We start from the raw sequence: 16970 nt of genomic DNA, 5'->3' as shown, positions 1-16970 counted from the left end.
GCTGGTCCGGTAGTATGGGAATGTATCCCTCCCTTCTTAGGACCACCACCACATGGCCCCCTGTGAGCCATGTTCTGTGAACCAGGATAGAAAATGTATCCCACCTGTGTGTCAAATTAAAGTTCAGCTCGATGCATGGATGTGACCTGGTATTATGCTCTGTCAGAGGGCCAAACTGCTAAATGGAACACAGTAATTAACTCCTGTGTTTTTGGACCCATAAGGGTCCATACGAGTTCATTGTTAAGACTGAAATGACCACTGAGGTATTTTACTGTGAGGTATTGTGTGGAGGGGAGAGGGGATGTCAGGGATCTGTAGCATGTGCGTAATGTTAACCAGACTCCCTGTTGCATCATTTGTGGATAGGAACCTCTGTACCTTGTTCTGTCTATCCCTGTCTCTGACAAACTCGCTGTTTTCTTTTTGCCGGCATGCTGAAAACCGCTTGGCAGGTTAGGGTTGAGACTGGCCATGCAATTTCTGTGTGTGGTCTTCTATTAGCGATAAATCAGTTTTCTTGTTTTTCCTGAATGGAGTTCACAGTGGAAGCAGATACACTATGTAGATTGAGTTTCTCATCAGAAGAACAGAGATACCTGATGAAGGTCATAGAACCTCAGTAGCATAATAAACTACTGCTATAAGTGAAGACAGAGGACTTTTTGAGGGGCGCTAGCCCCTCCTATGCCCAGCTTAGTGTGTTTGTGTGAATCATAGCGATGATTTGATTGGCTGATCAACCCATAGCGATAATTTGATTGGCTGAGTAAAGTACATAGAGGATAAAAAAGTGACAGAAAAGTGAAGACGGAAAAATTGCAAATTGCGATTGGCCGAAATGTGATGATGTATGATGCCAAGAGTGCCCCTCACTTCACAAAGGTGTGATTTGTCTCATCAGAAGAACATAACATAGACAGGGTGTTTAATGGGTGTATATACAGGTTATAACAGGTAAGAAGAGTGGAAAGAGAAAAGAAAGCAGGGGCAATTCATGAGCTATACTTCAGTATGGGCAATATTTATCATATTCCCCCTGTCTCTGCTATTAGGAGATTTATGTCCTGTCCCTGTGCCCTGGGGTCCCTGGGGTCACAGGGCAGTACCCTGAACTCTATTACATTAAGATGAGTGTGCTGTGCTCATGACAACCTGCATAACACTGCATGGACGTCAGCGTCAGGCACATTTGCTCGCTCTCTGACTTCAGCGCACCTTGGCTTTTTGCCAAGACACTTTCTACCTCTGTGCATAGACTGTATGACTCCAGCCTAAACAGTAGTGTGCTCTACCAGCCAATGGTTGGCAAAGCAGAGCTTCTTTCCCAGCGACATTGATGTATGATTATTAATAACTATGCGAGTCTTCTCCTGGACCAGGCCGGCATCTCTTTTTATGCTGCCAGGGACTTGCTGTACAAAGACATCTGTTCAGTCCCTCTAAAACACTCAAAATTAAATGTGGGCTGTTCCTTCTTATATGTTGTAAATTTAAAACAACAAAAAATAAGTCTGTTTAGAACAGTCATCAGTCTGCCCAATCTCCATGTCTTTTGTCCATATGTTTATTTTATCCAAAGTTAAAACTATTTAAATTCATCCTGATTGTTCCCCATTCCATTTCCCTCTTATTATCTTGGTCTATTTCCTGACCTTCATCCCCCCCCCCCCCCCCCCCCCCCCCGTTACATGTCTGTTTCTCTGTTCTGGGCACCCCCCACCACCTTCTTTTCATGTGAACCGTCTCTAAATAGCTTTTGATGAAAAACAATTTCTGCAAATCCACCAGAAAACACAGCTTTCATTATTCTTGGTTGTTTGTGACAACCCTGTACATTCTGACCTCAGTGGCTTTCCATTAAACCAGCCTCGCATCTCTTTTGAGATCGTTTACGAAAACATTTCACAGTGTCATACAAACTATAACTTGAAAGACATACTTGGTTGTCTGGCAGTGATTGTGTGACTCATGTGCCCCAATATTAGTTTAATAATGTATATAAAAAGGTTTAAATAAATGTCTAAATATGTAATCTATAAAAGTGAGTTTTAAGCAGGCATTTAAAACATAATGCAAGTGTAGGAGTTCTAATAGCAAAAGCCTTTTCTACGTTTGTCTTTAACCTGCATTTTGGAAAACACGGAAGAAGTGCTTTGCCCAAGGATGTCAGACAATGCGGTTGCAAATATGGAGAGCAAATAAGAAATGTAGGGCACGGGGCGCCCGCTGGCCTAGCGGTCCAGCCACATATACTGTAGGCTCTGGCCTGACAGCGTGTCGTGTGTTCGAGTTCCGTTCATGACGACCTTTGCTGCATGTCTCCCCTTCTCTCCCTCCCACTTTCCTGTCTATCGCGCTCACTTCAACTATCAATAAAGGCAGAAAAGACAAAAACATTAAAGAAATGTAGGACAGAGCCAGACTCAACCTGGCCTTGTATGTAATTTACAATTTTAAAATGGTCAAAAGAGATTGGCCAATGATGTAAGGGAGTGAAAATTGAAGAGCAATGATGGTAATCATTGCTAGTGTTTGTTCAGAAAAAGAGGTCTCTCCAGCTTTTTAGTAAACTGAAAATACATTTGGTATACCAATTTTATCCAAATAGGAGGAGTGCATACAAGATACAGGATAAACAATAAAAATGTTTGTGTGGGGGTGATTGGATGAAATTGGCACCCTGCCTGCATGTATTTTCTGTTTACTAAAGAGCTGGAGAGATGTTTGATTTATTTGATTGCTTGAATACTTTAAAAAAGCACAGAAAGTACAGTTTCTTACAAATACGTATGGATATGTTAAAAGGATTTCATTTAACCCAAGTAAGCACTATGGCTTGTTTCAAGCCTGTAGCCTGACGAGTGACTCAGAGAGTGGACGGGGTCTATGGTCTGGATCCAGGCTAGGGGAGATTTGTCCAAAAGTTACTGAAAAAACACGTTTACAAAAAAAAGAAAAAAAAGAAGAAAAAAAATAATTTGATGGAAAAACGAATCACTTACACTGCATCTACAAGGAAGAAGTGTTCAGTGATTTTCCACCCTGACAGGATCCAGCGGGTGAAGGACAGTCTGATCCCCGGAGAGATCCATATACTGGTGCTGAGCCAGCTGAGTAGTCTCAGACAGGAAGGAGAGTGCTATGCTTGGCTAGCAGGGAAGCCACACCACCTGAGGGCAAGCTAAGCAGCAGCAACATACTTACATGTCCTGACCTGGCTTTAAAGACAAAAGACACCTGAACATAAAGAAGACATACTGTACTGTAAGCTTCCAACTTCTGTTTTATGGCCACAATCGTCGAAAAACTCAATCATCCCAGTCCTACAGTGAGGATGAGCTGACGTTAAGTCCTCTGGTAATGCCTTAATATATTACGTTTACTTTTTATTCTGTTGACGGTGTAGAATAGTTGGAGTGTATTAAATATTTCCTGATATAAGCAGATGGCTTGTAAATCCTAGGTTTGCAGTCCTATAACCCCAGGACACAGTCTTGTTTTTATTGGCTCCACACATTTCGGGAAGAATCAAGATGTTCCACTTGTACATTTTTATCATAATTTGCTCCTTGCGTCAGCAATCCCAAGTTCACATACCTGCCTGCCTGGCCCCTTCTTTTTCCTTGCATTTCTTCAAAACCTCCTCTGCCAGTGTTTCCATGGCTTCCTTCCTATCGCCCCATTCCCTAATCTTAAACAAACCAGGAGCTCAACTGACATACGTTTAACATATGGCTTCATTTTGCCATTTAATGCATAACTCAAGTTTCCACTATGAGCTCACTGAATCGGCCCTGGCCAAAATGTGGCCATTTCTTGAGCACACTAGTGTGTTTTTTAATTGGTACAGTGTGTTTGTTCATCAAATGAGCCCATATCTGTTTTGACCAACAGCACATGGGATTAAGTTCAGCAGTTCAATTTTCTTGAGAGACCTTTCTGTTCCTACTTTCTCTCTTTCCCATGGAGCCCTTGTCTCCACAGTAAATTATCAATTATTAAGACATTACTACAAATTACGGAAAGAACCTGTGGACAAAAGTTTGTTTTGCCTTCGCCAACTTGACAGGCCAGGAGGCGAACACCATGTTTTTGCCCCTGTCTGTCTGTGTGTGTCCGTCCGTTAATCTACAGCTAATCTCGGTCACCGCTTGACCAATTGACATCAAACTTTGCATGCATATAGGCCAAGGAACAACCTCCACCACAGATCTTTCACATCAGCCTCATGCTATAACAGGTCGCTTCAAGTTTTTCAGACGTCATCATGATAAAAGGCACCGCAGCACTTCACACAAGTTTCATTCTGGCTGTAATTGCCTTCCAAAATGTGCGGGAGGGGCCTGTTTTACAACACAAAAAATGGAATCCGAGTCTGATCTAAACAACACAGAGTCAAAATCCATATGGGCGAGGGGGTGGGGGTAACAAGAGAAAACCCAGAAAGCAGATGGATTAAGAACACTGGCAATACGCACAATGTGGAATGTTTATACTAGTGTTGTACGGCAACGTATAAAAAAAAGGCTTTAAACAGTAAACACCTTCACGCCAAGTCATCGCCTGCATCACTAGCTCATTTTCCATGGAAATGCAATTCGGAAGTCAGAGTCAGACACGATCCCCCTTCCACTAAATAAATCGTTGTTGAAGAACAGCTTTACAGTCTAAATTTATTTCTCCCATATCCGCCACTGGCCTGCATTTCTCTCACATTTAGAGTCTAGTCGGCCTTATGAAATGATAATAAAGGCTTAGGGGTTTACTGGGTCATCCACCATTACTTGAGCATGTCTTCAGAAATGTCTTAAAAGAACAACTGGTTCAATCCATTCGTTACATGGTCATGGAATTTCTAAGGCTATAGTTGCCTGACTATATGGCAAGCATACGACTCCATGAGCAGTCCTGGATGTTTATTTTTCTCTACAGTACGTATATACTGTATGAACTAATGTACCGTGGACATCCGTTGAGGAGTAACAAATTTCAAAAAATGTCTATAAAAAAAAAAGAAAAAAAAGAAAGTTAAATCATATCAATCTCGGCTCCATGTGGGAATGCCGTCATGGCTCCAATGTGGATCTCAGATGTCATGTTACCTGATGTCAGTCTTTCTATACGTATGACACAGACCCCTTTGATTTCCATTAGAATATGAAAGTTAGAGATTTCAAAAAAGGAAGAGAACGTGGAAAGAATGAGTGGAGGTGCTTCTGTGACCTACTACCAGTGTTCCGTATTCAAGAAATATGGTACTGATCAGTTCAGCGTTTTGTACGATTAGATCCAGACAGACAGAAATCCTCTTCTAGACAGCTTGCATCTGAGGAGCCATTATGTTCTAAGAAAATAGTAAAACACTGAAAAGTTTTGAAAATAGTAAAAAATAAAATAGCAGCTAGATCTACAAACTCACAAAGCCTTACATTGTGATCTTGTAGATCAGCTATTTCTAAGGGGCACTAGCACCTTCTATAAACAGCTTTTGTCCCCACACGTCTCAAGATTTGCCGTTGACAATTAAAGGGGAATTCAGGTCAAATGTCCGCTAAATCTTGTCCCCATACGTCTCAATATTTGCCATTAATAATGAACAGAGAAATTTGGGAGAAATTCTGCTAAATATGACGTAAAACATCAAAACATTAAACGCCATTGACATTGAAGGGAAAATTTACATCATATGTAAACGAGCAAATCAGCTAAACAATCACAGGCAATTCTTTTGCATATGATTGCGAACGCAGTGAGCCACTTACTATGACAGCAAGGGCTGAATGTCTGTGTGTGTGTGTGTGTGTCACGCTGTTACACCACCCGCCCGCCACCAGAGGGCGCAGCTGTAGCACACACACACACACACACACACACACACACACACACAGGGCGCAGCTGTAGCACACACACACACACACACACAACCACACAACCACACACACACGAGCTGCGTTCGCTTCCCGCGTTTGCGCGTCTTACTTGTGTGTATTGGGTTAATAAGTACGTAAACAGAGCAGGACTTGCCGATATAGCCTGGGGCATTTACTCTAATACAATATAACATTGCACAGATCAGCTATACCTTTATCATGATCTGCTGGGAGGGTTCAGAGAGTTCATCGTAACTTCCCATACCACAGCTGTGAGATCGACTGAGCAGTAAAAATCCTGTTAATTGAAATTAACACTGAGGATTTTAACAGTATGAACGGGGAGGGAGCGGAAGAGATGGAACAGTTAATCCCTGTCACTCAGCTGTGACTTTTGGCTATTTGATCCAACTTCATTACCACCATGTCATCGTAAATATGAGAGCCCAGCCAGTGCTGAGCAGTAGCAGATGGAGGCAGAGCGCTCACTCGCTCACTACCACACTCACTTGCCAGTACTCGCGGGTCTTACGCAAGGCCTGTTATGGCTCTCCGCATGGGGACAAAATGGCTCGGTCTAATGTTCCGAATCCTAATTCTAAGTGACACCAGAGGGAGGGACGGACGGAGGGAGGGAGGGAGGGAGGGGGGGAGAGAGAGAGAGAGAGAGAGAGAGAGAGAGAGAGAGAGAGAGAGAGAGAATAGTATTAGTACACCAATAATTTATAAAGGCCTGAGGACAGTTTCAGTTTGGGGGGGACAGAGCATCCACAAGCCCATCTGTCCTCTGTCCCTAAAGCTGGGAATTTCAGGGTCACGTTCCCTTAGAGGCTACAGGAGCACAGACATGATCACATAATATTTATAATATTATTATAAAGCCAAATTCTGAATTCAGGGCAGGTTAGTTAAGACACTGACACAGGGCAGTAAACATACAGCAATAATCACATGAAATAGTTAGAAAATGCAAACAACCTCCTGTTACCATTGTTGACCCACTTACAGTATGTACAGTACAATCTGTGACAGGCACTGCAGCAGGAGATCAGAAAGTCTGCAATTAAGGCACTGCCAAAGTTCTTGTGACATCATTGTTCTTATTGACCTACCAAACCAGAACAAGGTTTGTGTTCGGTTGGAACATACTGCTATTACTGCAGCCTTATTTAGACTTATTTAGAGCAAAATTAGCATACTCCAAATGTGCCATAAATGTGTCTGTCTAGGCAAGGCCTAACAAGGTCACTCTACTGTAGGAGTGTAGCACCTCACAGAGTGCAACTCCACAACCCGAGACTGATCGTGTGTTAAGACTTCATTCAACAAGCATGCATGGTCACGCATGCATGTATGCGCACACACACACACACACACGCACGCACGGTGCACCCACACACACACACACAGTGCTGTCACCACTGATGTCCACCACAAACCTGACACCTCACAGTGTGGACTGACTCACTTAATGTTTTATTGACCGTAATAGGAGATGGCCATAATCTTTCTAAAGTCCCTCTTTATGTTTGTGAGAGTGTGTGTGTGTGTGTGTGTGTGTGTGTGTGTGTGTGTGTGTGTGTGTGTGTGTGTGTGTGTGTGTGTGTGTGTGTGTGTGTGGTGTGTGTGTGTGTATGTATGTGTGCGTGTGTGTGTGTGTGTGTCTCACTCTAATCACTCTCATTACTCTCGCTATATCTCCTACTATCATGTAATGGAGATTTTCCAATGCACCGTAGGACAAAACCTTCCTCAAGGATGGAAATGAAAGCATATTGCAGTGGACTCATGGCTCCTCGCTCCATGCAAGTCCTGTAGACACTTTCCACTGTCATTCCCTCTCTTGTTCTCCACCTCCCTCCCGGAGACCCTGTCCTCCCCCATTCCTTCTGGCTTGGAGAGTAATGAGAACCATGCCTAGTCTAACCAGCATCTCAACAGCTTTAACACTGGGGTCAGTTTCTTGAGACCCAGAGCAATTGTTCCCACATTTCCTGAACCACACTTCAAAGCAGACCAGTGTGAATCTGTTGGAGACTGGCTGATTTCGAACACGTTCCTCATTATGCAATCGGAGCGATGGCTCAAAGCACTGCCGTGTTTGGTGATGTAAAACAGTGGTTCTCAAATCAGGGTCCAGGGACCCCCAGGAGTCCTCGAAGGGGTTCCAATTGGGTCCCAGGCCAAATGAATGATAGTTTATATATTATACAGTAGCACCACTTTAGGCACGCTTTGAGCTTGTGGATCTGCTGTGTTTGAAAGAAAAAGAAAAACCCTGAACAAAACATTTTGATATAAAACATCTTCCCGGGGTCCCTGCAGGCACAATGTTTTCAAATAGGGCTCCTCATATCAGCTAAACACTGCCTATTTGCTCTTGGTTGTAAAAATCAGAAAATGTGAAGTGAGGGGCGCCCTTATCATCATACGTCATCATACATCATCTCATTCTGGTCAATCACAATTTGCTTCCTCACTTTTGTCTTACTCTTCAATGTTTGTGTTTACACATGCACTTTTTCTTCAATGTTTGTGTTTACACGGGTTAGGGTTACACAAAGCTGGACATAGGAGGGGCTAGCTTCCCTCAAAAATAGTAGTATAATTGTGGTGTTATTACCCAAAATTACACTTGTAATAACTTTAAGTTCTTCAAGTGCTTCAAGTTTACGTCATACTCATTCTCAGAGGAAAACAACGTACAAATGGACCCATTTGTACATTCTCAGAGTTAAATTAACACCAGTGCTGCATCTCTCAGTCCAAGACAGAAAACTCGCCAGCTCAGATTTATGCCGCCTCTCAGACGGAGGTGGTTTGTTGGTTTAAGCCGCTCTAAATCACAGAGGCAGAACAGCCAGAAGCAAACCTTTTAGCCCTCCTTTGTTACAGGCCAGATATTACTACCAGCGCCAAATGAGTTATTAAATGGAAGTGCTGCACGCAACCATAACATATCATCGAGTACATATAGTACATGGCATAATGGCCCAACTTAAATGATGGCAAGTGGAATCTTTGCAATATAACACAATATGTTGACACAGAGAAAAAAACATCCATGCATACACATCACAGACATACGCACGATTAAATACGCAAGCAAAATGCAGGAAGACGTCTCTCTCTCTCTCTCTCTCACACACACACACACACACACTATACAATCAATCAGATGCAGAACCACAGTGACATGTAAACACACCACAAGAGGCTCTCTCTTTTCTCCATCCTCCCCAACACAGAGAACTATTGAGCGTGCTGCCTCCGTCCCCCCTGTCCCTCGCTCCCTCTCTCTTCCTGGCCCATGCTCTGGTCTCTGCAGCCTGCGACACTGTGCTCATTCAACTCTCATGGCTGCCTTTTACTTATTTTTTTCCACAGCGACGATAAACAAACACCATCATGATAATTATAATTAACACGGTGACGTAAACAGCTGGCGCTCATCGAGGTGAGACGTAGGTTGTATATGCGCGGCGTCTGGGAGACACACAGGCTGAACATGCTGCATGCACCCGGCACCTCGTGAACATACATACATACATGTACTACATAGTCATGGATGGATAGATGCACGTTTCACAGATACACTACCAATATCCATGTGGGTGTGTACGCAAGTACGCACACACACACACACACACACACACACACACACACACACACACACACACACACACACACACACCCCCTTCAGGCCTAACAGCTCCTTTTCCATATGGAACCTTTGATTCTTGTCGGAACATAAACATCCCCTCATGACACAAAACACAACACCTTTTCACCCGCCTTTTGTGCACACCCCAATCCAGAGTGTTGCTTTTCCGTGCATGCTCGCATTTGGACAATGGATCCATCTTCCCACGCCAGTCCTCTCCTGGTGGGCTCACTATAGATGACTTCCATTTTAGATTTACGTTGTCGTCCACCCGGTGTTTACGTTGCTCCCATAAACTCGTAATGCATTTCGGAGGGAGGTTTGGTTTTCTCTGTCAATATTGTCGCGGGGTTTCTGTGGGCTGGTTTCACTCTGCTCGCGCTTCTGTGTTTGTTTGTGTGACCGGCTGTATTTACTAAGTGAGATTGATACACCTCTATTGTCAAGGTTTTTCTGTTTTGCAGACCCATCTCTTTCTTCATTTGTCTCTTCCCGTATATGTCTAGCATGTCTTTCGTGATGGAGCTGTAAGGCTTTGCTTTGTTATACAACTTTTTGTACGCATAGGACCGTGTCGTCCTGAAAATCATCGTTGTCAGCTGTCGTTTTCTGTGGCGATAATGACGATAATGTTATAACTTCCAGGTGGAGACTATGGGCTGTATTTTGCGTGTCTTAAGTACCAGGTCTTATTCCCTAACTTGAGTAAACTAAAGACCTGGAGGCGTGATCAATGCCATTTGGCTATTCTGAGTGGCCAAAGAGCATTGATCACGCCTCCAGGTCTTTAGTTTACTCAAGTTAGGGAATAAGACCTGGTACTTAAGACACGCAAAATACAGCCCTATATGTTTTCGTTCTATGAATCTGTCCTAGAACCGCTGGACCGATAAGTGTAAATCTTTTCGTGTACCCGGCCAGTAGATCCACAAAGACACTAAATCTTTGAAATCAACCTGCACTTATACCATCTATTCTAAACTTAACCCTTACCCTAACCAAGATAGATACATGCCTTAAAGTTTGTATCTGTCTTTATCTTTAACGTAACCTCAACAGATCAGTAATGCTTAACCTTAAGCCTTATCCTAATCTCAACGCTAAGAGATCCACGTCTAATGTTAACTCTTCCTTACCCTTGTGAAACGGCAGTAGCAAATTTCACATGCCATTTATACCCAGTCAATTGGATTATTGTCCTATATTGTCCCCTAAAGTGTCCTATGTGTCCAATACAAGCACAGACAGGCACACATACATGTACATAGAAAAATCCACATGCAATTTACACATCTGTACAAACAAATGCAGGTCTGCACACCCAAAGCAAACATGCATATTCATTCATGCATGCACGCATGCATGCTGTTTACCCTCCCCAATTATTTTACTCACTCTGTGCCAGCAACACACCCCCCAACAACACACGCACACGCACACACACACACACAACAGGTTGCATTTTCAGATCCAGTGTGCATGTGCATTTGCATGTGTTTGCATTTGTATTTGCGTGTGTGTGTGTGTGTGTGTGTGTGTGTATTTGCATGTGCATGTGCGTGTGCGTGTGCGTGCGTGTGTGTGTGTGTGTGTGTGTGTGTGTGTGTGTGTGTGTGTGTGTGTGCGTGCGTGCGTGCGTGCGTGCGTACGTGCATGCGTGCGTGCGTGGTTATGGGGGGGGGGTTTGCTGGCACAGACTGAGTAAAATAATTGGGAAGGGTAAACTGTTTTGACATTGCCAATTCAGCCCAGAGCCTCCAAAACCGCACAGTGTCCTATTCGGCAACAGTCTCTTCAACAACATCTGCATCTCTCCATCTGTATAGTCGCTTCTCACACTCACCCTACTCTAAACAAACTCTGCATGGAAACAGGCTCTGCACCATGCCGTCAAAGAAGTCACTCTGTGTGCGCACACACACACACACACACACACACACACACACACACACACACACACACACACGCGTGCACAGCATCCCATCATCATCATCATCATCCTGTTGTACATCGCTAGTTTATTTAAGGATGTGAATGGATTATGTTCAAGATCCAACATGCACAACGCTGCTTTACTGTGCGGTGATGTCGCGGGTGGTACCACCGCCTTTCTCAGTTCACTGAAGCCTGATTTATACTTCGTACAACAGAGAGTAAATTAGGCATTAGGTCGTACCCCCAAACACCCCCTCAGTGCCCCTCCCAGTCCCCACACAATAATCCCTTTCGCTCCCTCTAATCCCTGTGATTCGTTCCCCCTGCGGCGCCTTGTTTTTCTCTTGTCCAGGACACAACGATATCTGCCATTTTCTGCTCAAGTGTCTTCCATCCGTCTTTCACGCTTGAATTAAGGCCTTGCTCGTTTTTCCTGTCATCAGACCACATCTTTGTTTGCCATGGAAGGGATGCAGGATGGGGCGGACTGTGGAATGGATTGTGTGCACGCACGCACGGAAGAGGAGGAGGGAAAGGAAACACTGCACGGGGACAGAGAGCTTTCAGAGTTTGGTTTTGTTGCTTGTTGATAGCTCGAATGACAACCGCATGTCCCCAAACCTATAGGGGACATTTTTATTGATGGATCAAAGAGAAAAAGGATACGTTATACGAGTATACCTTTGTTCACCTAACACCATGTTCACTTAACCCCTTGAGACCTGAGGCCCATTCTACAAATCTCTTCTATAAATCCTCGTTGTCTTTCACAGGATATTCTTTCAATGGCACTTTGTGTGTCGTTCCCAACCTGGTTCTCCTTTGTCATCGTGATTTCACCGTATTTTCTTTGTTGTTGTCCATCATTTGTCTGAGCCCTGTGCTGTGCAGCGTGCACATCACTCATGTGCTGCGCACACAAAGGATCCATCACTGTCAATCGGAGGGACTACAGACAAGACAGAAAACAGCACTTTACTGGTAAATCAAAGTGCAGGCGTGCGTGCGTGTGTGACTGTGTGAGCGCACGTGCGTGCGTGACTGTGCGAGCGCGCGTGCATGCGTGACTGTGCGAGCGCGCGCGCGTGTGTGTTTGGGGTGAATTGGACGAAGGAACACATGATGAGGACAAGAATAAAACATGGTATGGGGGATTCTGCACAGGGAGCATCTCTGTTGGGAATACTCATCAGTACAGGACCTCTCTTGGCTTGTTCTCAGGACCCCTGTGAGGTTATGGAGACGTGCACACTGCACACAGGCACGCACGCCGCAAGGCATGACAGGGAATGTGGTACAGTAACTCTCTGTTAATATCCACTACTAGTTAACATATTGCTGTGTGATTGTGACCATCTTGACCATCTGTATTGCTGCAGAACGATGGACCTTAGTTATTCCTTATCTGTTGTGATTTCGGTTGACCAACCATGTGGTCATTTAAGAGTTGCTGAAGTTCATTACATGCACAGAGAAAAAAACAGTGGCTGATTGCCATGGCGTCAAAGTGTATCAGTATAGTGCTTATGCCGATGAGTGATTTAACATTCAATGTATGTACTGGGCCAATCAGATGAAGTCAGTCAGATAACGTTCATAACAGTTTGTCATGAAATGACAAAAACGAAAGTTTGTCATTTGGCATCATGATACAAATTAAGAGTACAAAAACGAATAGAATACGCCCATCACTTGGTAGAGGTTCTGGGTTCAAAAGTAGCATCAGAAAAAGAGAAAAGAACCTGCACACTCATCTGCTCCAAAAGTTATACTTTATTGACGACGTTTCGAGCCAAGGCTCTTCGTCTTCATCAAACTCTGAGTTTGACCAGATGAAGAGCCTTGGCTCGAAACGTCGTCAATAAAGTATAACTTTTGGAGCCGATGAGTGTGAGGGTTCTTATGTCTTTTACGAATTAAGAGTACACCATGGTTACAGCTGGGGCCGAAAAACCTATACTATCACAAATAGTTGTCGTAGTTGTCACTGAACACTCACCTGCCTTACCACTGTAGCAATAGTGAAATGTGATATGAAAACTGAACTGGGAAAAATGTCCCTGAGGCACCCTTAACCAAACCTTCCATCCTAGAGCGACAACTTCTGCCCGCAACGGTGTACACAATAAAAAAGGTAAGATGTTAATAAGAGAGATAGAAAAACATGGATTAAGAATTAAATTAAACATATACGGTATATACCAAACAGGACCCCTGTGTTGTTATGGAGACATGCACACAGCAGGCACGCAGTGCCGCAAGGCATGAAACAAGTACAATGCAAGCACATGCATGCATTCCCTCTCTGTCTTGATTTAACGTCTCTCTCTCTCTCTCTTCCTTACACACACTCCCTAATTTAAATCACACACACCAGAAGGTCGAATGGGGCGTGAATGTGGTTACTGTAAGTAATTTGCTGTCTAATAAGCACTAGTTAAGGTATTGCTGTGTGATCTGTGACCTTCTTCACCATCTGTATGGCTGCAGAACGATGGATCTTACTCCTTATCTCTTCCCCATATGCTTCCATCAGCCTTACAACTTGGTGCTGAAAATCACAGGTCTGCCGCGCAGTTGATCCATCTCTGTCCTCCTAAGCTATTACCATGACAAAACACACACACACACACACACACACACAGATAATGGAAGTGTTCCCCTACGAAAAGTGACTCCGGCTATCGCACTGTGACCACACGGAGCTGTGATTAATGTATGCTTTAAAAATGTATATACAGATTATATCATGAACAATCCATCTTTTTAAGTGAACATAACATTAAGGAGAACACACATACGTACGTAGGATGTCTATTGTCTGCACTCGTTTAGTGGCAGGATGGCCTACTGTATATAAACCTTAAAGGGCGCTAGCCCCTCCTAATCCCATCTTTTGGTGTCTGTGTAAACACAAACATTGAAGCCATGAAGCAAATTGTGATTGGCCAGGATTGACATTTGTGATGATTTGATTGGTTGAGCATGGAATGTATGATGATATAGTTCCAGGGGAAATAATAATATATTGAAATGTGACTTATCACCTTCTATACGAACACATTTTGAGAAGAAAAAAAGTATTCTTTGAAATGTAAAAGTTATCTTCTGCAATATCTTGTATTTATAGGGCAGAATGACAGAATCGCACAAATAATCCTGAATTCCTCATCTGTCTTTTAAATTTATGGGGTAGTGGTAGCTGACAGTTAATCATTATTTCAGATGTTCCTTGATGCTGCTGTACCAGCTTTGTCAAACCAGCTGGTGTTCTGGCCTCCATACGTCTTTCAGCTCAAGGCATGACCTAAATTCGTCTCATCGTACAAGACAAACTGGTCTTTTCTTTTGAACTTTTGTCTCCACTGAGTGTACAGCAAAGCAGAGGGGCTCTCGATAGAAGCAGAAGGTCTGCCATGTTTTTGGGACAGCTGCCTGAAGCCAAATTATTTGGACAGCCAAGCAAACCTGAGAGAGTGAGTGAGTGACTTTGGGCTCATGCAGTTCAGGGCGTTCCATCCCTGAATCTCGCTCTCTCTCTCCTCTTCCCTCAGGAAAGAAGAAGGTCCATGATTGAACACAGTTAATACGATTGATTCATGTGGCCTTTATTCAAGACTCAAGCTGCCTTTCTGTCAACACCCTCATTAGAATGAGGAGGTCCTTGTGAAGAGTTGTTGAAAGGTCTGAAAAGCGACTGCCTCTCAAAGGAAAACAGCTGTCATATTTATTTCTGGCCACAACACTAGCAGCTGGAAATATGCCCCAACATGTGGGAGAATGTCAAGCCAGAAATCTCCAGCCAGAATCCACTGATGGATTGAGATATTTGATTTGATAGTTTTCGCGTCAGTATAGCGCCACATCATGTGAGCAGCATTAAACACAGGACTTGTCCAACTCGCTCAATGTCAAATAAAAGTGAAAGTAGGACAGCACCATTAAAACAGGTTATGCAGGGATTCCTGTACTGCCTGACAAATCGCATCAAGCGATAAATCTGTATCAAAAGGCTGGCCTGCATTGCATTTATTTAATTCCCCATCTGATGAGCATTTTCTCTCTACTCTAAAATGTCTCTCCGTCCCTCGTCTCTCACTCATCATGCCACACACAGCCGCTGAAGGGAGAAAGTGAACGTGGACGGGGGCTTACTTTTGCTGCTGTGTGACCTAATGTCCTCGGAGACCATGCAGTGGATAATCGCATTATGCTGATTCTTCGAGACTTTGAGTTTCCCTGCCTACCCAGTCCCAGTGGAACGACAAGAGTTTGGTCTCGACATCTGATGTGAACCTGGCAGCACCGCTGAAGCGGAACGACTGGGTTCTCTGACATCATGGGAGCAGTCAGTCACCGCTGGATGTGGATCAATAGTGCTAAACATACTGTACATCAACTTATGCCACCTGGTAGACCATAATCGGAGTGTGGGCGTGCTGCATTGTTTGTGCGTGTGTGTTGTTTGTGACTGTGCAGCAGGAAAAGAGATGTTGTAATACCGCACTTGAAACACGTTTGACTCATCTGTTTTAGAGGAAGCAAAGGACAAACATACCTGTACCTGCCCATTCAATTATAATAATCACATATCAATCTCTGTAATATGTTTATGTACTCAGAAGTATACACCAACAATGAACACCTGTGCTCGTGCATTTGCACAGGCATGCAGGGAATTCTGTATGCACTCATATGTGCCAACATGTGAGCATTTGCACACATACGTACATTGACACACACACACACACACACACACACACACACACACACACACACACACACACACACACACACACACACACACACACACACACACACACACACACACACACACACACACACACATATTCCTATTCTATTGTGTGTGAGACTGTGATATGAAAACCGAGAGACAGACCTAATTCTTTTCTGCACTGACCTTTTCTAGCAAGGCGTGTTCAACCAAGGGTGTGAACTGTTGTTGACCAGGCTGAGTCAGCCAAAACGCATTCCTGGATGGGGTGGAAGGGCAGAAGAACAACAGGAAGGCCTATGGAGATCACTGGGTTTTCATGTTCCCCGCGCAGTACAATTTAGACCGTTAATTCAACTCTGAGGACATACAAATTTGTAGACTCTCAGAGTTACAACTGGACGAGCCCTGAGGATTCCACAGGGTGTGTTTTCGTGTTCTCCGAACAAAGGCGGAGACGAGAAAAACAGCAGAGCGTTGAATTGAATCATGTGCGGTGTCTGTGCACCGTTGAGCAACATGGAGTATAATGTTTGTCACTCAGGAAAAGGGTGCTAGTCTGTCTCACAGAAACAGTCACAGGCTACACATGCAAACACGGAACATGCAAGCTCACGAATGTGGTTGCCGGCAAACACACGCCCACGCATAGAAACATGAGACACTCCCGTGCACAGTGCACGCGCACACACACACACAGACACGTACCCAAGCACAAAAATACACATGACACACCTGTACACACATAAGACAAACAGACTTG

This window comes from Protomyctophum parallelum, assembly GCF_964188405.1.
Source record: "Protomyctophum parallelum genome assembly, chromosome: 7".
Lineage (NCBI taxonomy): Eukaryota > Metazoa > Chordata > Actinopteri > Myctophiformes > Myctophidae > Protomyctophum > Protomyctophum parallelum.
This window is presented reverse-complemented; position numbering follows the sequence as displayed.